This window comes from Ceratotherium simum, chromosome X, assembly GCF_057802395.1.
Source record: "Ceratotherium simum simum isolate JZ-2026a chromosome X, ASM5780239v1, whole genome shotgun sequence".
NCBI lineage: Eukaryota > Metazoa > Chordata > Mammalia > Perissodactyla > Rhinocerotidae > Ceratotherium > Ceratotherium simum.
Genome location: NC_141940.1, coordinates 122635296 through 122660497, shown reverse-complemented (window position 1 = coordinate 122660497; position 25202 = coordinate 122635296). Strand labels below are relative to the sequence as shown.

The 25202-nt window shown below is 44.9% G+C and overlaps 1 protein-coding gene across 11 annotated transcripts in view; it reads left to right on the top strand.

The window, feature by feature from the left end:
• Nucleotides 1-25202, top strand: part of TBL1X (transducin beta like 1 X-linked) — a 223321-nt gene that overhangs the window by 57725 nt on the left and 140394 nt on the right. The gene's annotated exons all lie outside the window — the stretch shown is intronic.

Genomic DNA, 25202 nt, shown 5'->3' with positions numbered 1-25202 from the left:
GTTGGAAATAAAGGCAGAATATTCTTTTTGTATAAAGTGTGGGTAATAAACAACGAAAGAGAATTTCACTCACCAGGATAAAGAGGAGCTTGGGAATCAACCAATATAAGAACAAAACAAAACCAAACAAAAAGGCAAAAATGTGTTTGGTGGAATTTAATTATAATTAACTGTACTAATTCAATACTGTTGAAACAAATGGTCATAAGGCCGTTATGGTGCAACCCATTCATTCATGAAATTTTTTTTTTTTTTTTTTTGAGGAATATTGGCCCTGAGCTAACATCTGTTGCCAATCTTCCTCTTTTTGCTTGAGGAATATTGTCCCTGAACTACCACCTGTGCCAGTCTTCCTCTATTTTGTATGCAGGATGCTGCCACAGCATGGCTTGATGAGCAGTGCGTAGTTGCATGCCTGGGATCCAAACCCACGAACCCCGGGCTGCCGAAGTGGAGTGTGCAAACTTAACTACTACGCCACTGGGCTGGCCCCTCATTCATGAATTTTTTATTCACTAAATGTTGAGTACCTAATGTGGGAAAGTCAGTGTGTTGGGCTTGAGTTGCTAGGGCTAGACTTGACAAATCAGTTCTGTTTCTCTGATGGGAGAAAAAAGTTTTTGCCTTGCTTATTGAAATGCTGGATGGTTAAATTGAATTTAGCTCACAGATGGAGATGGGCCTAGGGGTGAATATTATCAGAGGGAATTGCCTTAGAAGGAAGGGAAGAAAAGATTCAAAAACAGATTAAGCATTTCTCCTGGGTGAGAGTTTATTTTCTGGCTTTGCCCCTCTTTTTAGGTCTGTATGCATTTATTTTTGCTATTGTACACGCTATTTATTTAGTTAAAAATTTAAAAATTCAAAGAGGGGCCGGCCCTGTGGCTTAGCGGTTAAGTGCGTGCTCTCTGATGCTGGCGGCCCGGGTTCGGATCCCGGGCGCACACCGGCGCACCGCTTCTCCGGCCACGCTGAGGCTGCATCCCACATACGGCAACTAGAAGGCTGTGCAACTATGACATACAACTATCTATTGGGGCTTTGGGGGGAAAATAAATAAATAAATCTTTAAAAATTCAAAGAGTACTGAAGGGTATGAGCAATAAGTGAAAGGCTCTTTCTCCCTCTTAATCCCACCTCCCAGAGTAACCACTGTTGAGAGTTTCTTGTGTATTTTTCTAGATGTTTTACATGCAATAGTAAGTGCATGCACGTGTGTGTGTGTACTTTTACAGCTTGGTTTGCTGTAAATGAAGTACACACACATGCACTCTAAATACACATACACACACTTCCAATAAGGTACAGACACACACATATCTTGAACATGGTGGTATACCAGTAGACATCCCCTTGTACGTCAAATGACTGTCCATTAGGGTTCTTGGTTTTAAACCACAGACACAATTTCTGGCTAACTTAAGCTAACAGAGTTTATTGCAATTGATGGACGCTTAAAAATTGATGGAGGGCAGCGAGGCCAGTCTTGGGAGCAGCAGGAATCAAGGAAGCTCTGCAGGGTTGAGAAGCAGGAAGCAGATAACTGTGGGCAGCTTTCGCTGTGGCAGGAACAACCTGGCCTGGATACCATCACACTAGTGTAACCAAGACCATACGAGAAATTCCAGATACCTCTCTGTTCTTGTGTCAATACCTCAGGATTCAAAGTGTGTGTCTGTGTGTGTGTGTGTCAGTGTGCGTGTGCGATGGAAGGACGTTAGTTGGATGAACTGGAGTCGTGTGTCCATCTCCAGGCTAGACCAGGGGCTGAGCAGAGCAAGGATCTGGTCACCCGAGCCTGGTGGTCTTCCCACTAGGAATTGCCCTCGCCAGGTTTTGAGGGGCCTGAAGCAATCAATTATAAATTTTTTCAAAATTGGCAGCTACTGCAAATAACACATTCTGGGAAAACAGCATTTATGAATGAATGAATTGCCTGATATACTTCTATATATTTTTCTTAAGCTGTATGTTCTTAGGTCACCTCTTTCTGTGACAGTGGTTTTGCAATATCATTTTCTGTAGAGGAAATAGATAATTCAGGGTTTCCTGTAGCCTGGTGACCAGTTGTGGCTCTGCTGTCTTGGTGGCTCACAACTTGTTATTGGTAATGAATGGTGTTTGAACTTTTGGCTTGTTAAATTTTGGAAAATCTCGAGTAATTTTATTTGATAAATGATAAAAATTGATAAATGACATAATAATTGATAAAAATTCTATGGAAGAATTTTTCCGTAGACTAGCTTCTGGCTTTGATCATTTCCAGCCTTGTTTCTCCTACACCCTCATGCTGTTCATATCATGACGTGCTCTCTGGCACTGCCCATTTGTATCCTGACATTGGATCATTCATCCTGAAATAAAGCATTCCAGGAAGCCGTTCTTACGCCAGCACAGCTGGCAATAACCGAGCTGTGCCAGGGATGCTTGCGAACCTTACAGCCACAGCCCGCTAAGCCGGAACATGATGTATCGCCATGACTCTGCCTCCCCATCATCCTCATTTGGCGGGTAGAGAGAGCAGAAGGAGAAGTGGACTTAACTGATGACTGATGATAATATTAAGTCTTGCTTTTGCAAATTTTCATAATCATATGAGCTTGTGAACACTTCACTTTGCTCCTAAAACCTCAGAAGAGACCGGACTGAGAGGGGGCTGGAGCTTCCTTAACGTCATGGTCAGTAGTCTTCTTTCTCAGCATTGTTTGTGAGACAAAAAGGGAAAGGAAATTCCCCATAAAGAAACTGGGATACTATTAGGAAGAGGGAGAGGCAAGGGGCAGTTAAAACCTAATAAACTCCCACTGAGCCAGCCTGTGTTAGACTACACTAGAATTATAATGGGATTCCGCACGACTCGGTATCGTTGGTGTTTAGGAGAACCCCGCATTGCAAGGACTTCATAAGCGGCGTTCTCTCGGAAGCTGTGGTGTCCCGAGAAGCCGTCTCTTTCGTACAGTCACAGCTCAGCCGTTCAGTCCCTGGGTGCTCACAGGAGGAGGGCACTGTGAGCCCTCGGCCCATCTGCCCTGTCCGTGGTCATCATACTGAAGGTTTGTCTGTGCTTTGCAGTTTTCCAGAGGCCTTTGTCTTGCTTGATCTCCATGCGTCCCTGTGAGATCTGCAGGACAGACGTTGTTACCCCGTTTGAGGAACAAGGAGAGGGCAGTTTGAGGGTCATGGAGTTATAGTAAGTAGTGACACAGGGACCCAAATCTGGACCTTGGGATTCCGGTGGGATGTGCTTGCTGGTCACCCTCAGTGCCTCCTTGGACTTGATTTTGTGACTTTTCTGGGTGAGCGTGACTTTTCTGGGTGAACGTGAGCGTGTGGGTCTGTTGTGGGTGGGACAAGGGGACGGAGCAGGAAATCAGCTGGCTAAAGGGAGGCCAGGAACCTAGGTGCGTCAGCCATCCGGCCTTGGCCAACTGAAAGCCCCTTGCGTGTCTCACTTCTCGAGGCGGCAAGAGTGCTGGGCCACGTTGGAATCCCGTGTGTGTTTTCCTGATGGTGAGTAAGGGCTCTGGCTCCTTGCCTCTCCTTCTCTTCCTCCTGCTATCCTCTTAGCGGCTCACATCCTGGGTGGGCTATTCAAGCCCACTCAGTTGGTTGAAAGCAAACCACGGGAGGCCGGGAAAAAGGTAGCAGAGACGTGGAAATGTGCTGCCTGCGTCCTGTGGTGTGCAAGTCTCTGCTCCGGGGCCTTGGCAGCTCCCACAGTGCGTCAGTGGTTGTAAGGGTGGGTCGGGCCAGATGCAGTCTTCAGGGCAGCGTTTAATACGAAAGTCTTCTCTTACGTTGAGGTTGTGCGTCTTGTACAACTTCGAGGTGTCAACTGGGGTTTCTCTAGAGGAAGTGATTTCCCTAAGAAGAAGAAGATTATGGGTGCTCTTACACGTTGCCTCCAGGACGTCCACGGGGTGAAGGCTTCTCTAAGGAATGGGTCACTGACCTTGCGGAAGCATGGCTCAAGGCAGACAGTTCTGTGCAGACTGCACTAGGGTTTAAACTCATATGTTTCAAAGGGTAGTCTGCTGCTTTTATAAGCAACAGTGAAAATCCAGAATCCCCCCTACCCTCCTGCACTTACATCCTGGCAAGGACTGAGGGGAGAAGTTTTCACCGTATTTCTCAAATAAGTAATACTCCCTAGCGTTCTAAGAAGTGCGTGTGAATGCTGTTGTGAATTACTTTAAAATATTCCAGACTCTCCCTAATCGTTAGGTATTTGCTTGGTCAAAAGCACGAGAAGGACGACTCTTGCTTTCCCATGGGATCTGTGAAACTCTCTGGGAGATGTCCTAGCTGGAGAGCGCGGGCATGCGTGACGTCCATGGAAACGCGGGCCCAGTTTGCACTGTGGTGCTCTGGGAGTCACCTGAGTAAGCCCAGGCCTTCCTCTGCACAGAGGAGGGTGGTCACGCCTGCCAGCTCACGGCTGGGAAAATCCAGAGAGCCTCGTGCAAGTGCACAGTTAACTGTAAATGTCAGGCTCGACACAAATGCTAAGTCAGTGTTTTTTTTTAAACAAGAGTAATGTGAACTTTTATTTCAATATGAAGACCAACTTAACTAGGAATTTTGTTGAACACAAATAGCAGCCCAGTAGAGCTGAGGTCAGAGAGCAGTCACTTGGTTAAAGCCAAGGTTTATTTAGGCAGTGCTTGCCCCCCAACTTTATAGTCACGAAAATTTCAGACCTCTGGAAAAATTAAAGGTATGTTTATCAGCTGTTAATGTTTTGCCAAATTTGCTGTCTCTCTCTTGCACAGTAATTTTTTTTGTTTCCCTTCTTCTTTTTTCTCTCTCACTTCTTTCCTCTGCACCTTTGGAGAGTAAAGATGTTTTTGAATATAAAAAACATTTACATGGTCCAAAAGTCAAAACTCTATTAATAGGTGTACTCAGAATTCCCACCTTCCATCTCTACGCCTTCCACACTATTCACTCACCTCTTTAGGCCATTTCCATGACTTGCTGCTTCTTTCTTGTGTTCTTTTTTGCGTTTGTCTAATGTTTTTAAAGCCCCCTTATAAAGGTCTATTGATAATTCTTACATTTCTACAAAGTGTCACCTTCTTTAGTAGGTTTTGTGACCGATCATTATCGTGGTGGTCTTGACTGTGTGCAGAGTTGAAACACAGGGCAGTTTGTACATGGAGATGAATTTTGTGAGAACTGATCAGAAACTGTGATGACTGCCAGTAAAATATACTTTAATCTATATCTCATTAAAGTCAATAGCTAACTCATGGATACATCCCATTTTAGTATTATATGTTTTACTGTGTATTCAGCATGGTTGGTAGGGTTTTTAGTGCTCTTTTGGGATTCTAAGGGTTTCTCCAATGATGTGGTGAAAAGAGCTACAACTGGGACTGTTTGTGATTATGATATTCACACTTATGTGTGTGTAACACAAGGAGTTATCACAAACCAGCGACACTAACCTTGATTTATACACTTGCGAACTAAGGAATAAAAAAGAAGACACAAAGTTTAAGGGTAAGCAGTGTCATTTACGTAAAAAATACCAAGCCTTTCTCATGCTTGAGGAGACATCAGTTGTGCCCTGACGTAAGGTTCTTAGCACAAACAACCCAGAGAGAGCTTTTGGGGCTCAGAAAGCCCTTTTCCTCTCAGATGTCAGTCTGCATTTCCCTTCCTTTCTGTCTTGTCTTTGCCGGTTGCTGCCTGGGCAGCGTCCCCTGTCTTCTCCCCGGCCCAGAGCTGGGCCAGCAGGCTCTGCCACCAGGAGGTGGGGTCCACCCATGCTCGTCCATGGCAGGGGTCTCAAACTGTAGCCCCCCAGCCAAACCCTGCCCACCGCCTATTTCTTTTTGGTGAGGAAGAGTGGCCCTGAGCTAACATCTGTTGCCCATCTTCCTCTTTTTGCTTGAGGAAGATTATCCCTGAGCTAACATCTGTGCCAATCTTCCTCTTTTCTTTTATGTGAGATGCCGCTACAGTATGGCTTGATGAGCGGTGTGTAGGTCCATGCCGGGGATCTGAACCCATGAACCCCGGGCCGCCGAAGCAGAGTGTGTGAACTTAACCATTGTGCCACTGGGCTGGCCCCCCACCGCCTGTTTTTGTACAGCCTTTGAGCGGAGAAAGGTTTTCACATTTTTAAATGGTTGAAGGAAATCATCAAAAGAGGACTATTTCATGATACCTGAAAATGATATGAAATTCAGATTTTGGTGTTGATAGAATTTTGAATTTTGTCAATGAAAATTTGGGGGGACATTTGTTTTCTCTCTGGTTAAATAATCTCGACATCACATTCTCGATTTTGCCTTTTGGCTTGCCAAGCCTGAACTATTTCCTCTCTAGCTCTTTTCAGAAGGAGTCTGCTGACCCAAGCTCTATGGAATTAGACCTTTCAAACAGATGCTGGAAAATGTGCCCCCAGCTTTTTTTTTTTTTTTTTTTTTTTGCTGAGGAAGATTCGCCCTGAGCTAACATCTGTGCCAGTATTCCTCTATTTTGTACGTGGGTTGCCGCCACAGCATGACCACCAGTGAGTGGTATAGGTCTGCACCTGGGAACCAAACCAGGGCCGCTGAAGCGGAGTGTGTTGAAGTTAACCACCAGGCCACAGGGCCGGCCCCCCAAGCTGTTTTGAAAGCCACTCAAATTCTTACATTTCCTAACTAAAAATAAGGGGACTTGTTCGCTCCCTTCTGTACCAAGCAGGCCTCCTTGTAGCCCGGAGTCCATTGTACCTTGTGCTCACTGTACAGAATCCTTTTTGTGATGCCTTCACTTGCCACTAGTTTCAGAGCATGGGGTATGTGTGTTGGAGAGTCCCATTTGACTTGGACACCTCGTGGTCTGGACTTAGTAATGCACAGCAGTTAATTCGCTTTGGAACTTTGGAGAACAAGAGTACCGAGTTGGCTCCCCTCTGCTCAGGTCCTAAAAGCAGTGTGAAGGATGCTTTCTTCTTATTCACCTTTCAGCCGGGGGAAGAATGCCGGGGAGGATGACGGAACCGGATCCAACAGCGTTCTGAGAACGCAGGGCAGAATGGACAGATGTGGCATCTTCCCTTGTTCTGTGCCCAGCGTGGAGTATCATCTTGGAAATCGCTGAGAGCCCCTTCATTCTGATCTCAGTTGTTTTCAAAAGGGGCTACAGACCTGGGTTCTCAGAAGTATTCCTCTCTGAATTGGGGGGAAAGAGATTCAGACAGACGAAAGCATGAAAATCCTTATTGGAGTCGTTGTTAACAGGAGAAAATAGGACCTTCAATGTAGACTGTATTTCCAGCAATCCATTTGGGTCTTTGTCCACAAGCTGAATGAAAATAAACAGTCATTTGAAGATAATATTTGTGTAATGTACAAAAATCTCGGTCAAATGCAGAAGAGATGGAATCTGGGTTAAGGCAGGACCGTCTCCCGTGTTCTCTCCCTGATTGCGGGCTTCCGTGTAAAGCTAATGAAAGAAAGCAATTTCGATTTTTGTTAGACTCTTCAAAATGGTCTGGGTAAAATATTGACTTTTTTTGGTGTGGAGAAATGATTTCTACAGATTTCCTTTGTAAGAGCTTACATTTGGTCGTTTTAACGAAATCTAGGTCAAAAAAGTGTAATGCAGAATTTATTGCATTTTCAAGACCTCCCAAAGAGGATAATTCTGATTGTAATTCATAATAATCTGGGAAAGTAGACTATTCTGGTTTCAAGGACCGTGTGTGCCTTAACTAATCTCGGGCCACACTCCATCTGAGGGCTAGTTGGTAGCTTAGGGCAGTGGCTTTCAACCAGGGGCAGTTGTGTCCCCCAGGGGCCATCTGGCAGTGTCTGGAGACATTGTTGGTTGTCACAACTGGGGAGTGGGGAGGAATGTTCCTGGCATCTGGTTGGGGGAGACCAGGGATGCTGGTAGACATCCTCCAGTACACATGACAGCCCACACCACAGAGAATGGCCCGGCCCCAAGTGTTAATAGTGCTGAGGTTGAGAAACTTGGGACTGGAGAATGTCTTGTAGTTTTTTGTGTGTGTTTTTTTTTTTTTTTTTTTTTGCTGAGGAAGATTTGCCCTGAGCTAACATCTGTTGCCAATCTTCCTCTTTTTTTATGTGACCTGCCCAGGAACCTAACCCAGGCCGCAGAAGTGGAACGCACTGAACTTTAACCACTAGGCCGTTGGGGCTGGCTGTCTTGTAGTTTTTTATGTAAAATATGTATAGACACACACATATACATGTACACATGCTCCCATGCGCACGCGCACACACAAACAAACTCTCTGCTCATGGGACACATGATGTATGCTCTGTTATCCAGTTTTAAAATAAACACCCAACATTTGCCCAGGGGATTGTAATTTCCTGTGCACTGCTACATATACTGTGTTGGTGATATTGGTGGTGACAGTGACATTAAGACCAAAGGGTCTCTCTTTTTTTTTCTTTTTTTGGTGAGGAAGATTAGCCCTGAGCTAACATCTGTTGCCAATCCTCCTCTTTTTGCTGAGGAAGATTGGCCCTGGGCTAACATCCATGCTCATCTTCCTCTATTTTATATGTGGGATGCCTGCCACAGCATGGCTTGATGAGCGGTGTGTAGGTCCATGCCTGGGATCTGGACCCGTCAACCCGAGGCTGCCAAAGTGGAGCACATGAACTTAACCACTATGCCACTGGGCCACCAAAGTGCCTCTTTTGTTCTTTTGCTCAAGGGTCCAAAGTAGAGTTGATTTCATATTTTCAAAATGTGGTTTACAATATTCTAATTTTTAGTGTGGCATATTCCAACAAAATTTTCTTTTGCATGTATGAATTGGTTATGTTGCCAGGTTCCCCATTCCAACTTCCTGCTACAAAAGCAGTGATGGGTAAAGAGAGGGGGGCTCTTGTGCAAGCATGTAGCCCCTGTAAGTATGGAGGAAGAATTGTATTGGCACGTGATGGCTTTTGGAAGTAGTTGTGTTTCAAAGTGTTTGTGGAGAGGATGTAGGATATTTCTCCATGTTTAGCTTTGAATATGGAGTTTAAGAAAAGGAGCATAATGGATTCGTGGTGCAAATGTTTCCTAAGCACGTGTTATGCCAGGTGCTCAGCTGGCTCAGGAGCTGTAGAGAGCAACAAGCATAATTTCTCCTTGAGGACCTCAGATCTGGTCGGAGAGGCAGGCGAAGTACCAGTGACCCCATTGCCCATTGCAGGGGGCAGAGCTGTGACGAAGGTGTGTGGGTGTCACTGGGCGCCCTGGGAAGGAGCTGCTGGACATGTGGGTGCGAAGCCCTTAGATGAGGGAGGAGGTGAGGTGTGTCATGTCCAGAAAGAGGTGGGGCTGGAGAGGGCAGGGCTACATCATGCAAAGCTTGGCCCAGCTTGCCTGGGAGCCCGGCTTCATCTGAGTGCAGGCACCTAAGCAGATCAGAGGGGTCTTTGGATGGGCCTCCATCTGGGGCTGTGAGTCTCGTGGTTGTAATTTCTCTTGGCTTTGAGATAATGCATTTCATTTTTTTTTTTTTTTTTAAAGATTTTTTTTTTTAATTTATTTTTTTCCCCCCAAAGCCCCAGTAGATAGTTGTATGTCGTAGCTGCACATCCTTCTAGTTGCTGTATGTAGGACGCGGCCTCAGCGTGGCTGGAGAAGCGGTGCGTCGGTGCGCGCCCGGGCCGCCAGCAGCGGAGCTCGAGCACTTAACCGCTAAGCCACGGGGCCGGCCCGAGATAATGCATTTCTGATTTGGGTGTTTTAGAGGCGTTTGGGGACTGAGCTGACCCCATAGGCTTTGAGGAAGGCGATGTGCAGTGGGAGAGGCAGCGAATTCAGATGCCAGCTCTGATGCTGTGTAGCTCTGTGATCTTGGGAAAATCATGAGCCTCCGTCTGTTTATCTGTGATTAGGGGATAATAGTACCTTTGAGGATTAAATGAGACAAGGGTCCGAGTTCATGTCCGTGTGCCTTCTGACGTTGGCCGGGCTGGCACTCACTTCTGGTTCCTGGTACCGCTCCAACCTACGCTATTAAGTTTTCAAGACAGAGCCCATATAGCCGGCCCCCTTGACCGCAGTTCTCTACAGATGGTGAGGTGGAGGCCATAGCCCTTATGAGCACAACGTCCCCAAACAGGCAGAAATGTGTGGATTTGCCTAAAGCAAAAAAGGCTACTACTACCGGTCAAAGTCGAAAAATAACAGAGCTGTTTCCAACCACTGTTTCCACTGCCGTTACCTCACGCTTGTACCATTTTTCATAGGCTCCAGATCCTTTTCGCGTTTCTCAAATTGGTTCTTGGGAGCTGTGGTCGGAGAGTCATGGCCCTCGAAGGATATCCCAGTCCCGATCCTGGAACCTGTGAATGGGTTACCTCTCCTGGAGAAAGGGACTTTGCAGATGAGATTCCAGGATCTGAGGTGGGGAGAGTATCCTCTTGGGCCCAAAGTCCCCACAGAGGTGCTTCTAAGTGCAAGAGAGAAGTAGGAGGATCAGAATCAGAGGAGACGTGTCCACTGAAGCAGAGGTCAGAGTGATGTGGGTCCACGGCGGGCTCTAAAGGCTGGACCAGGTGGCGAAACGGATTCTCTCCTGCAGCCTCCAGAAGGAACACAGCTTCTGTGACCCGTTTTAGACGTCTGACCTCCAGAACTGTCAGAATAAATCGGGGCTGCTTAAAGCAGCTGAGTTTGTGGTAATGTGTTACAGCAGCCTTAGGAAGCTAATAAAGTGGATAAACCAGTGTAGGTGGTACAGTCGAGAGTTTGATATGCTGGGACGAGGGGTTCAGCTAACAAGTGGCCGAAGATCAGGGTCTAGGACTTTTGCTGGCTTGTGCTACAGGCTCCTCCTTCCTCGTGCAGTGAGAAATACAGCCCGACAGTGAGATGTGTTAGCTGTTTGTTGTTGTTTTCATTGATCCTCATTCTACCAGTGTGATGTATGCTGCCAAGATTGACCACACCTGTCCATGTTCTTTTGAAGAACCTGGGGAAATCATAGCCTTGCAAAATTCTGATGTTATAGTGATGGTTCAGACTGAAACAGAAGACTGTATTCACAGCAGTTAGCTGAAATTAAAGTGCGTGAGTGACGTCCATCTTTTTAGCATTGCCGAGCTTTACACTGTCTGGAAGAAGCTGTGCAACAGGTTCATTAGCTATGGGGCAATTTTTAAAATATATGTCATTGTCATTCTTGAAGCTTTTGTCATGTGTGACGACAGAACATTGAATTTCTTAATCCATTTATGTTGAATTTAAAATCCATTTAACCTGGGGCTTCAGGTGTTAGTATTCTTGACTCCTAATAAGCAGATATTTAGTATCGTCTTTGGATTCCGTTGCGACTGTAACAAGAAATGTTTTATGTATTTCAGTTTTCATCACAAACCAGCTGAAAATTATGTTTTGTATAAGTATGACTTGATTCCATAAAATTTATTGTTCAGGGGTGATTTGAATTAGAAAACCCTTCTATAGGCCTCTTCCCAACTTAAATTATGCGATTATACTTTTGCCATTGGAGGAAATGCACTTATTTAGAATACTTTATATCAGAGCAGATGAAGAATTGTCATTTTTTAAAAAATTGGAAGTTGTCTGTAGTTTTTTTATTTTACAACAATGTAACTATATATTTTGTTTACTATTCATGCATATATACATAGATAATCTTTGCCTCAAGGATGTCAGAGAGCTTTTTTAAAAAACAGCTTTATTGAGACATAATTTACACACTACAAAATTCACCTGTTGCAAATGTACAATTCAGTGATTTTAGGAAAATTTACAGAGTTGTGTGGATATCACCACAGTACAATTTTAGAGCATTTATCACCCCAAAAAGAAACACTGTGCTCATTTACACTCCTCCCCTACCCCTGCAAGCCCCTGGCAACCACTAATCTGTTTTGTGTCTCTATAGATTTGCCTATTCTGGACATTTCAAATAAATGGAATCATTCAAAATGTGTCTTCTGTGCCTGACCTCTTTCCTTTAGTTTAATGCTTTCAGAGTTCATCCATGTTGTAGCATGAATTAATACTTCACTCTTTTTTATTGTCAAATGATGTTCCTTTGTTATGAATATACCACATTTTGCTTATTCATTCATCAGCTGATGGATGTATGGGTTGTTTCCACTTTCAGGGATTATGAATAAGTTGCTGTGAACTTGGCGTACAGGTTTTTGTGTGGGCATATGTTTTCATTTCTCTTGAGTCTATTCCTAAGAGTGGAATTGCTGGGCCATATGGTAACTCTATGTTTAACTTTCTGAGGACCTGCCAGACTATTTTGCAGAATGGCTGTATCATTTCACATTCCCGCACAGTGGATGAGCATTCCAGTTGCTCCACATCCTCACTGAGACTTGTTATCATCTCTCAAAGAACTTTCTGGGCTTCTGTTAGAATGCCTAGAGCGTCAGTCACTGAGTAGGAAATTAAGGATTTTCGTTACCCGTTTTAGAGACCAGGAGTTCCTTGAAGAAAGGAGCTGGGCCATCCTTCTGCGTCTATACAGTATAATAAAGGTCAGTCTGAGTGGATGGAGGCTAAAGGAATTAATGAATGATTCCCAACAGAGGAAGGAATGGTGGGGCACTGACTTGGCCCAGGGCCTGCGGAGACTCAGGGCCTGGGCCCAAAGGCTGAGCGAGACAGGGCCTGGGCCCAAAGGCTGAGCGAGACTTCTGAGTGCTGCTTCCATGCTGTTTATCGCCAGGAGGTACATTCCCAGACTGAATGATGAAGCTCTCTCCCAGGCCATTACTCTTGTCTACATTTCCAAAGCCCTTATTAGAGAACTCGCTTGGGTTTGTAAGGGACAGGCTGACGCTTGAAGCACTGGGAGTGAGAGGGAAGGTTTTCAGAACAGAAGTTCTGATGGAGGGAACGAGATAGCGCTACCATAGAGCACAAACCGTGGTCCTGTAAGGGACCCAGGGACGTTTGAGCGAGATTCTAAGGAGGGTGAGAGCACGGCCTCAACTAGGGTGAGGTGAGTGAGGCCCCTCGGGCACAGAATTTAAGGAGGCACTCACCCGCCTCACCCCATTGCGGCCCTGAGTAACAGATCTCATTCCTGCCTTCGTTCTTTCAATGGCTTCTCATTTGAGGTGCTGTAGAGACTACACGTGGGTTGTATTGTAAGCTCCTTGAGACCTAGAACCATCTGTTAAAGTGGTTATAAGGTTTATATAATCAACTGTTTATAATACAGCGTGCTAAGTGCTGTAAGATGGTATGAATGTGGTGCAGTGGGGACTCAACAGTGAGACCAAGGCTGTCTTAGTCACCTATGGCTGCTGTAAGAAATGACCACAAACAGTGGCTTAAAACAACACAAATGTATTATTTTACAGTTCTGGAGGTCACAAGTCCACAATGGGTCTCACTGGGCTAAAACTGAGGGATCTGCAGAGCCACATCATTTTCTGGAGGCTCCAGGGGAAAATCTTTGTTTTGCTTTTTTTTGTTATTGTTTGTTTTTTTAATTGCCTTTTTCCAGCTTCTAGAGTCTGACTCCATTCCTTGGCTCATGGCTCCTTCCTCCATCTGCAATGCCAGCAATAGTTGAGTCTTTCTCACATTGCGTCACCCTGACACTGGCTGTCCTGCAACCCTCTTCCCCATTTAAAGGAGTCCCCTGATTACATTGAGCCTACCTATGTAATCCAGGGTAATTTTTTTTTTCAAGGTTAGATGAGCAGCCTGAATTCCATCTGCACCCCTAATCTCCCCATGCCGTGTAAGCCAGCATTTTCACAGGTTCTGGGGATTAGGATGTGGACAGCTTGGGTGAGGAGGGGCATTATTCTGACAAGCATAGATGGCGTCTGGTTCCAGGATTATAATAGTTTTTTCTTGAAATGGTGTTAGCCCTTACCTCCTGCTCCTCTGGCTGTATCGGAAGCAGCAGTTCAGGCAGGCGACGGAAGGAGCTTGGGTCTGTTTTCCTGAGCAGTGATGTCATCCATTACATTTTTTTTGTGTGTGTGTGAGGAAGATCAGCCCTGAGCTAACATCCATGCTAATCCTTCTCTTTTTGCTGAGGAAGACCGGCTCTGAGCTAACATCTATTGCCAATCCTCTTCTTTTTTTTTTTCCCCAAAGCCCCAGTAGATGCACGTCATAGTTGCACATCCTTCTAGTTGCTGTCTGTGGGAGGTGGCCTCAGCATGGCCGGAGAAGCAGTGCGTCTGTGCGCGCCCGGGATCCGAACCCCGGGACGCCAGCAGCGGAGCACGCGCACTTAACCGCTAAGCCACGGGGCTGCCCCCGTTACATATTTTTGAGTGATGAGATAAGATCCGACCTCTGCTTTGGGAAGATTGTGTGGTTTTGTGGATTTGCAGGAGGAGAGATCAGGCAGAGTGAAATTGTATGCAGTCATCCAGAGACCAGGGTGCCAAGCAACGGAGTGGCAGTGGGTGCGGGGAGATGTAATGTTAAGGATGCTGTGGGGTTTAAATGATAGGACTTGGCATCTGATTGATGAAGTGGGGGTAGGGTGGGCAGGCCTTCCCCAGGAAGGGGGAAGGAATGAGTCCAGGATGGCAGCAGCAAAGTTTTGGGGCTGGGAGTAAAGGGTAACAATTGGTGAGTCAAAGGAAACAGTAAAGTGAGGCTCGGGGGACAGTGAAGGTTGCATTTGAAATAGTGACCTCTGGGTGCCAGACAGGGATCCAAGTGGAGATGGGAAGCAGGTAGAGGAAATATTGCCTTGAATGGTGTTTTAGATTTACCTGCAAAGAGGGCCGCATGTTAGATGACATTACAAGGGAGCAAAGCTAGAGGAAGAAGGTTCAAAGACAGAACGTTGGGGGAATATGTGCGTTTAATGGATGGGAGGATGAAGAAGAACCAGAGGAACAATCTGAGGGAGAGTAGTTACAAAATAGAAAGAGCGTGACTCGTTCAGCACGTTTGAGTGGCTACTACCTGCCAGGCGCTGATGAACTAGAAACAGATGCCGTTCGTACCCCCGTGGAGTTGACAGTCCAGCTAGATTGCTCTGGCCCCATTTGCTTGATGAGTGTGGCCATTACATAAGCCAGTGGAGGGGGTGGTTACAGGATCAGTAATGCCAGATGTTCCTGAGAAATGGGAAGGAGGGGACACCGTCATTCCATTTGTTGACTTTGTTGAGGTTATTGATTATTTCAAGACAGCAGATGTAGGATGCTTCCTTTGACAGTTCGCATGGTTCTAACCAAGGACCATTTCCACCCACTTTGCCATGTTAGGACCTCCAGGTTTATTAACTTCCCGCATCTTGATGCAGAAACCTATGTCTGGGACCTTGACTTTGCTATTTTATCGTTCTGGAACCTAGACCATCTCGGTTGTTGACTTGTCTCTAATGTCTAGAGTGACCATATAATGTCCAAATTTGGACACTTGAGAGAGAAAGGCAGCACTACTGATTGATCCTGAGACGACAAGGATCAATCAGAATCGTGTCAAGCAAAAAGACATATGAACATGTTGCTTTACTGAAATAAAAGTCATATTTAGCTCATTAAGTTTTTCCTGAAAGTTTTAAAATCAAATTTGTGGAAAAATTTTAATGCCAGATATTTTGTAATTATTTCTTAGGAAACCTGGTACCAGGCATTGTTTATGGACTTAAGTCAGTTGTCTCGTGTTTAGTATTCTGCCAGTACCTGTTGACCCTATTATGATTAACAGAAACACAGATAATTCCAAAAGCATCATTGAATTCACTGCCTTTATGTAGTCTTGCCATTAGATGTTTTTTCCTTAAATGTTAGGTAATGAAAATGCAGCTTTCTTTTTTATGTATGTGGTCCACAAAATTTTTTGACACTTAAAAAAAACACTTCTCCTTTTCTATCGAGGCATTGCTTCCAAGAGCAAGGAGTTGAACGCAACAGTGAAAGACCAAAGTGTGACCTAGCCCATCCAGCGGGTTACTCGGCAACTGTGAAAAGTGATATTTTAGAAGTGGTATATTTATTGGCACCAAAATGTGTTTAAAATATACTGCAAGATGTTTCCGTGACCCCAAAAGACCTGGAGCCCAGTTGGGGCTCAGAACACTTCTAAAATGTATCGTTGGAGTGAGCCAGGCTGTGGCGAGATCTGCATGCTGCTACCAAGCTCTTGATCCACTCATAAATGTGATTTCCTTAGCTGTGCCTTGGTGTTGTCCAGTTATCTAAGGTCGAGGGTTATTTTAAGTGGCCCAATCAGACGTCTGGTGGACAATGTTTACTGAGGATAGAGCTGTACGGAGTTCACAGTTTCCTCTCTGGGACCCGTGGGAGAAATTTTGCACGTGTATCCAATTCTTGATGCCTTGTTTTTAATACTTGTGTCTTCTTTCTTTCTTGGATACTGTGAATCAAGTATCTAATCATAGTTGTTTCTTTGAATGGATGTCTAGGAAACTCGGGAACCCATTGATAGTTCCCTTGTGGAAGGTTGTGCCTGGTGGCAGACTTTGGGGACTGTCCTCACCTCTCAGCCTCATCTCATTTTTCATGCCATTATCTTCTCTTTGCCCTGATTTGTCCAGTTAATTATTTTATTTTTGCTGATTTGTGTGTGTGCTTTCGGAACCCGCCTCAAATCTTTCTCTTCTTGTCTTTTCCCCTGTGGGGAATTATTGAGTATTTCAGTGAATGGGAGCACTGTGGCTTCTTGGAGGTGATTGGCTCACAGTAGCTTTTGAATTCTGATATGTTAGTGGCATCTTATTTTAATCTAGCTGCTTCCTGTTGAAGTGCATCAGGACAAAGCATATTTCTAATTTTAGGGTTAGGGGGACTGTATCAGAAGCAGCTGGTGAGCAGACCCTAGGTAATGCTTTCTAGGCCTTTCAAGTCTGAAAAAATCAATTTATGAAAGAAAGATGCATAACCATTAGCAAGGCTCCTGAATTATTCAGTTTTACCAGAAAAATCACTTTTTAAATAAATTCTTGGGCTTAAAGGTACAGTGAATGGAGTGAAATTCTTTTTCTATCTCCATCAGTGTGGTGGAGCCATTTCCTCTAAATTCCATTGAAAACTGGGCCTCAGAGCCTTGAATATGTTTTGTAACTTTTGTTGAAAAGCAGGAAATGAAAATGAATTTATGGAAGTAAAAGTTCTTAAATGTCTCCCCCAAACAAGTATAAAGAATTAATGCAGAAAAAATGGCTGCTTCTTGATTTATGAGAAGGAAAGATTTGGAACGATTTTTCGGGGTCAGTTCAGGGCCTCGGCTGTTCTGTTAATATTAGCTAATGATAACGGCCTCCGATTTATAGCTTTGATGGGTCATGAGCTGTGCTATGTATTTTACATAGAACGTCTCTATTTCTCCCGACAGCTATGTCATGTAGGTATCCTTCATCCCATTTTTACAGGGAGAGGGGATTATGAGGCTCACGGGTTCTTGTGCGGGCCACACATCTGCTTAGTGACAGGGCTGTGAGCCGATTCTGTAGCGTATATGTTACAGTGACGGAAGCAGTGTTAGCCAATACTACAGAGTGTTTGCTGTGTGCCAGGGAACGCAGTGTGTTCTTCCCATGTGTGAATGGTGGTGTCTACCCCTAATGTTGTTGTGAGGGTTCAGTTAGTTATCCCCGTTGTACAGATGAGGAAACAGAGGCGTGAGGATGCCTGCCCAAGGGTATACACACAGCTTGCACTGGGTTGGGCCATTCTCTTACCACCCTTCTGGCCTCAGCGTGCATGCTCTTAATCGCCAGGCCAACTGCATCCCAGAGAGAATAATAGAAAATGTCCATCTGACAACCAGGAAAGGTAATGGTGCCAAGCTCCGTCTCGGTGCTCACGTCCCTCGTGAAACCAGAGGGGTGTGTGTGCCTGGAGGAAATGCCTCTGGCGGCAAGGTTGGGGTTCTCTGGGGAGCTTGCAGAGAGAGTGGAATGGACAGGTGGTGCGGAGATACGAACGACGATGCGGTTCTGGTCATCGAACACATGGGTTCTGTCAAAGGGCACAAGGCTGGGGAATGTGAAACCAGATAGAGGAGCTTGCTAATAGCCCTGGCAGAAGATGGGGAGTGGAGCCAGACAGACGCCGTGGTGTTTATGAGGCAGATGTAGACAGATTGGAGAGGTATTCGTTAGTTGAATTGCCAAGGCTTGCTGGTGATGGAAAACCCCTCATCTGTGGTCGTCCCACCTCCTCTTGACCTCAGATAACACGCACACCACTCTTCATCTCGACTCCTTCCACTAGCCAACTCCCATGGAATTATCTTGTTCTTCTTGAGGCGCCTGTAGTAGGGGGCTGACCTGTGCGTTGTAGGATGTGTAACAGCGGCCCTAATCTCTACCCACTACATGCCAGGAACAGCCCTCCCCCATTTGTGGGAACCTAAAGTGTTCCTAGAGATTGCCAAATGTCTCTTGGAGGGGACACAGTCACCCCTTGTTGAGACACACTGGTCTAAAGGCTTGGGGGCAGGACTGGCCCTCAGTGTAAACTGGAACAGAATTCCCAATGGCCCACCACCTCCTAGTTGTTGAATTTGACACTTAAAAATAGACGTCCATTTTTGGAAAAGGCTAGAGTTTAAAAGTCATTTTGAAGGCATCCATTTCCGAAGGGATACAGATCAGAAAGTTGGAGAACTTTGGTCTCTGCCTTACAAGAGTTCTTCAGTGTCTTTCAGTCTAGTGAAACTCCCGTGTAAGAGGGAGTTGGGTTTGTGTAAGAGCGTTGGGTTTTTGAGTTTTAGGTTTTTAATTTTTATTTTTATTGAGGACATCTTCCTGATGTCCTAAATATGGAGGTGACACTTGAAGAAGCACTTCGGTTTGTGTATAGGAATGTGTGTGTGTGTTTTAATACTCAGTTCTTGAGTGAGCTGATCATTGACATTGGTGTCCTAGATTTTGAAGTATTTGTGTAAGCAAATAGTTGGATTTAATGGTTTCACAAAAAGGATTTGCTTGCCATATTGTTAAATGAAATTGAAGACAGTGCAATTGACCTTTCCAGGTGAGGGGGGAGTAGGATGTGTTTTTATACATGATACAAACTGAAATGAGAACAGCAGGACCATGTGTTCAGAAACTTGGATCATAATTTCAGTGGATAAATAATGTGCTTGACAGTTAGATTTAAAATTATGCCTAATGTTCATTGCAAAATGTGGAGACAGTGCTCTGGGAGATGAGGAAGAGATTAATTAGGATTCTTTTCTACCTCATGATGCGCCGTGTCATCTTATAAACAAGAAACTGATTAGTAGCATGTGAGTGAGCATGTGAGTAGCATTATCTTTATACAATTTGGTATTGTATCTGTGGGGAGAAATTCAAATTGCTGTTGATTGACAATTTACTGAATAAGAAAGATTGTGTTATCTTAATACTTTAATATATAATTTTTAAATGTAATTCTTGTTCTCTCACTAAAGATTAGTTTTATGGCACTAAATAAAATTTAATCTATCACTCTAATTTAAAAAATAATAAATGCTTAGAAACAAATATTGTGTGGCTGATAGCATATTGAAATTTGCTGTGGGTTTGGTTTTTTTCATTGATATTAACTCTAGGTGGATTATATAATTATGAGCCCAGTTGGGTCGTGTTATTGCCTTATCTCATACCAGATTTTCATGTGACAAATCATATTTTGGTTTTTCTATGTGGAATTTATTTGGTATTTCATGGTATGAGTTGGGAAAGTGGTTCTCGTTTGTGACGTATGGCATAGGGTTGACTCTACCGGCGTGGGGTGATGGGTAGATGATATATGTGTCTGGGCATTCATATACATCAATACGAGTTTAGAAGTATTGATTTGCCAGTTCTACAAACATGAAATAGTTGTTATTGGCGTCATAATACATGAAGGAAGAAATCAGGTTTATATAAATGTCTTGTTTACTGTCTCTTTTTCTCCTTATTTGCATAGCTCATACTTTTACCCTTAAGTTGTAAAACCTACAAGCACAATAAAATGTCATATTTTGTGGAATGAATGGATATTAAATGTGTTACCTGAAGAACAGATGAAGAAAATTTGTTCCCATTGATCCTTAAATAGAAAGTGAATGATTGTCCCTGAATATTTATTTCCCTTAGCTACAGCACTAGTATGTTTATTTTTCTTCAGAGTTGATAAAAAATAGTGCCTTTTTTTGGTCTTCATCCTGCTCCTTATTTGTTTAAACGTGCACCTTTTACATGCCTGCTGTATTCTGGGCACTAAGCTTTTTTTTTTTTTTTTTTTTTTTGAGATTTTATTTATTTATTTTCCCCCCAAAGCCCCAGTGAATAGTTGTATGTCATAGCTGCACATCCTTCTAGTTGCTGTATGTGGGACACGGCCTTAGCATGGCCGGAGAAGCGGTGTGTTGGTGCACGTCTGGGATCCGAACCCGGGCCGCCAGCAGCAGAGCGCCAGCACTTAACCCCTAAGCCACAGGGCCGGCCCCTGGGCACTAAGCTTTAATGAAGTTGGTTCCCAGTGATTCAGATGAAACAGTAGGCTCCTTGGCTTTGTGGGGGCAGGCGGGGCAGAGGACTTTGACAGTTGGGTTTTGTTCTGTTTTCTGTCTCAGTCATTGTTAATGGAATGTCTGGATAACAATTTGTTAGGTTTGTGACATTTGTTGAGTGAGTAAATGAATGAATGAATGCACAGAGATGCCCGGTATGCCTTTCTAGTTTCTGTCTCCTAGAGCACCCATTCTACAGAAGTGAGGTTTCCTCCCAAGGCTTGTGGAAAGAAATGTGTTCCATGCCCAAATGTGATGGTCTTGGAGTAAAACATTACTACATGAAGGCTCATCATCATGTCATTTTAGAACATTAGGGATAAAGGTAGTATCTAAGCACTTTCCTGGATTTAAAGAAAAGTTCTATGAAGGATCTGGAATCAGAATGACATCAGATTTCTTAACACCACCACTGGAAGTTGGAAAACAGACTGACCATAGAATTGTATGAAAATAAATTTTCAGGGCCCGGCCCAATGGCATAGTGGTTAAGTTGGGTACACTCTGCTTTGGCAGCCCAGGGTTCATGGGTTTGGATCCCGGGTGGGGACCTACGCCACTTGGCAAGCCATGCTGTGGTGGCAACCCTCATACAAAATAGAGGAAGATTGGCACAGATGTTAGCTCAGGGCCAATCTTCTTCAAGCAAAAAGAAGAGGATTGGCAACAGGTGTTGGCTCAGGGCCAATCTTCCTCACCAATATAAGTAAATAAATTTTCACTCAGAATTTTGTAGTCCTTCCTCCACTAATTGTTAATTAAGGATAGAATAAGTTATTTGTAGGTATTCAGGATATCAGTAAAATTTAGCTTTCACATTACACGTCTCAGGAAGCTACTGGTGAATGTCTCCTGCCAAAATAAGAGAGTAGACCAAGAAAGAGGGAGATTTGGGATCCCAGAATCAGAGAGAGATGGAAGGAATTCTTGGGATGTTGGTGTGGTTTCGGGGCTCTACAGCAGGCCTAATGCTGACAAGTACAGAGTGGAGCAGAAAGAAGAAATTTCAGAAGGAAGGTCTGGTGTGTATGTACTGGGGGGGTGGGGTGGAGGTGGAAAGACACGGAACTGACAGCTTATCTGAGAGTTTTGATGATGTGAAAAATTGAATTGAAAGACTGTAGAGAACGTTGGAAGAATTACCAAAGAAAACTAAGGAAATAAAAACAGAGGCAACTAGTAACTCCAGGAGAACAGAAAAGTTGTGTATGGAGGGAATCATAATCATGCTATACTGCTTCTCAGCAGTACCCATTCCATTGTCAAAATAATATGTGTAGACTATAGATTTAACCAAAAACTGTTATACTCTTGGGAAAATGTGGGAGAGTAAGCACAGGGTTGGCGATGGGAATTTAAAAAACCCAAAACCCTCATCTATATGTGAGAAAATCAAGTAAGTAATATCTAAAGTGGAGAGGGAATATTATAAGCAGGTTATTTGGAAACATGGAAGTCAATAGCAGGGAACACTGCCAATAATAAAAACAATTCTAAGATTTGAAAGTGGTTGCTTTTGGAAGTAGAATTGGGGATAGGTGGTGCCAAAAAGCTTGTTATTAAAAAGAGGCGTGTTTTGCCTCACCTATATTTTACTTTTTCAAACTTTGAAGAGAATAAAAATGATTTGGAAAATGAAAGTATATAGGATATACTTCCTGTAAAATTATAGAAATTTTAGTATGGTCCACCTTGGCAGTATTGATATTTGGACCAGATAATGCTTTGTTAAGGGGGGCTGTTCTGCGTGCTGTAGGATGTTCAGCAGCGTCCTGGCCTCACTAGATGCCAGTAGCATTCTTCCTCCAGTCCTGACAACTAAAAATGTCTCTGGTGCCCCCAGTGTCCTCTTGGGGGCAAAATCAGCCCCACTTGAGAACCCCTGCTTTAAAGGATTTAAAATCTGTTATTGAGTGAATCATCTCAATATATAAACATGCTGTGCAGTATTGGTAGTGCAGGCAACAACAGCTTCATCACACAGAACTTGAACCCCGTAGCAGATGAAGTGGTTCAGAATTCTCTGGCTCCCCCTGCCAGGACCTGTCTTGGCCCCTGGCTCTGGGCCCAGTTAATTCAGGGCTCACTATAAAAAGAAAAGGACTCAGGAGGAAACCGTGGCTTCTCTGTTGTGCTCCATGGCTTCTGAAAACATATTTTGGATTTTTCACGTTGCTTTCATGATGGTACAAGTTAACGTTTCTCCGGAGTGCAAATGTTAATCATTATGGCAACTTTGGAAGAGTATTGCACCCTTTGGATGGATTTCTGTGCTCAGTTGGCTGCAGGACGGATAGCTATACACATTCCTCCTCTCTCCCCCTCCTCCAATAGTCCTGTCGCAAGTTCTCGGTTCAGTTGGTTGGGAGTGTTTTCCCTTCGAATCTACAAAGGAAGTCAACAGGAAAATGGTTCCTCAGATTTTTTGATGTGGATGAAACCTCATAAATAATTTAATACCCTCATTTCACAGCTGAGGAGTCTCTGGTCCAGAGAGAGTTTCTTATAATTAATTAGGAGCAAAGTGGGGCCTGTAACTCTGCTTTTTTTTTTTTTTTTAAGTTTTTCGTTTTTTAATACAATGTGTGTGCTCAGTAATGCTGTTTAATGAAGACAGAATGGGGCAGTGAAATGGATCAGGTGTCTGGCAAGTTTTGAGAACATTTTCATCGTTAAGGGTTCTGAGCATTGTCTGCTGGGGGTATGACCCCTTGTAATCTTAGAGAAAATGAAAAAGAGGCGGGCAGTGTACTATCTAATATCTTTTCATGAGGTGTTCCATTACCCCAGTCCCTGGTGGTCCAGACTGTACCCCTGTGGGGGATGGGGGGTCTAGGATGATGCAGGAGCAAGTCACAAAGGAAAGGCTCTGGTCTCCTCGTCTCCCAGATCTTGTCATGGGGGCGCTCTTTGAGCCAGCATGCACCACCACCATGGCTGTTCTTCCTCTGGTGGCCAAAAGAGTGACATGGGTCCATACCAGTCAGGTGTGGAGCTCCTTCTTGGTCATTCCCTGCATCCTGCCTGCCCCGTCCCCTCCCCTGAGATGGGTCCCCCACCCCGACATGGTTCAGCAGATAGAGCATTACCTGCTGGCCCACCAGGGGGGCCCCTGGTTCCTGCTTGGCTGGAACTCTGCGGGTCATCCAGTTTTGGAGTCGCCCCTGCTGGGAGTGTGCCGTCTGCAGGGCCATCTTGCCCAGGTGGCCCCTTCTTCCGTTGCTGGACAGAGCAGCCCCATTCTGCCCACCGACCAGCCTTCCGGTATTCTCCTTGTCAGCATCCTCTTTCCTGAGTGCCAGGAGAGCATCACCTGGCATTTTTAGAAACCTCGGAGCCCTCTGCTGGTCCCTGTTGGTTGCCTCCAGCACCACTGAAGCGACAGCCACTTTTTCTTCCTGCTTGCCTGACTTCATGGGCCAACAGGTTTGCTGTCTCCTCCATGAAGCCTCTCTAGATTTTCTTCCACACAACGAGCATGGGCAGAGAAGACAACGTGATTCCTTGTCATCGGCTGTCTTCCTTGTCATCTGTTTGTCAGCAACAGTTATTTGCTAATTGCTCCTTGATTTTTTGAGAGGCACCTGTCACTAGAAGCCGGGGCCACCACCCCATTCTGAATTTCCTCCTGCCTTGCCCCACACTCCTCTGCCTCACCGGCCAGCTCCTCTTTCTCTAGGGTTTGATTCTCAGCTTACGGTCTTCAGACCAGTGGTTCTCAATAGGGCGATTGTACCCTCCAGGGGACACTTGGCAATGTCTGGGGTCAGTTTTGGTTGTCACAATGGGGTGGGGGATGGATTTCTGCTGGCATCTAGTGGGTAGAGCCCAGGGATGCTGCTTAGCATCCTGCAGTGCGCACAGCAGCCCCACAGCAGAGAATTATCTGATCTAAAAGGTCAGCGGTGCTGAGGGTGAGGAACCCTGCTTTAGACGCTCCCATGCAGGCCCATGCTTTAAAGATCACACTTATAGGATGACTGCCAGACTTAGCTCTCTAACCGTGACCCTTCCCGCTTGCTCAGGCTTGTGGATTTAACTACCTAGTTAACAGTCCACTTGGAGGTGGAATGGGCATTTCAGAGCAAACACATAAAAAGTCTTGATTTCTCCTCTCCTCAGCCTTCCTGCATCCCAGCCAATGGCACCCCCTTCCAAGTTGTTGCTCAAGCCTGATCCTAGACGCCGTCCGTAGTTCTCTTCTTCTCCCCGTCCCCATCACACACCCCACTCCACCGCGAGTCCTCTGGAGCTCACCACCAGAGTGTGTAGAACCCTGTCCCTTCTCTCCATTGCATCTCTCGTCTTCCCTGCTAGAAACCCGCGAGCCACCAGTTTCTCTACTGAGCAGGAGCCTCTCTGGGTTTTGTTCTAAGTGCGATGGGAGCCCCTGAAGGGTTTTTAAGTAGAAGGACGATCAGATCTTCTTTTCTCATTAAGTCTGGGGCTGGGTGAGGAATAGTGTGTAGCGAGTGGGGCATGCGTAGGATCAAACTCGTTTCCAGGGCCTGCTGCCACTCACTTCTGCCGCCCAGCCCATTGGCTTTCCTCCCTCTCGCCGAGGTCATTCTCACCACAGGACATTTGCACGTGTGCTGTGTCAGCAGCCTGCCTCTCTTGCCCCCATTCAGACGCTCCCTCCTTAGAGAGCTCTGCCCCAGCCCCCAATGTAAAGTACTCCTTGCCCCTAGTCACTTTCTATTTTGACTTCCATTATTTCTCTCGTCTTAAATGATCTAGTG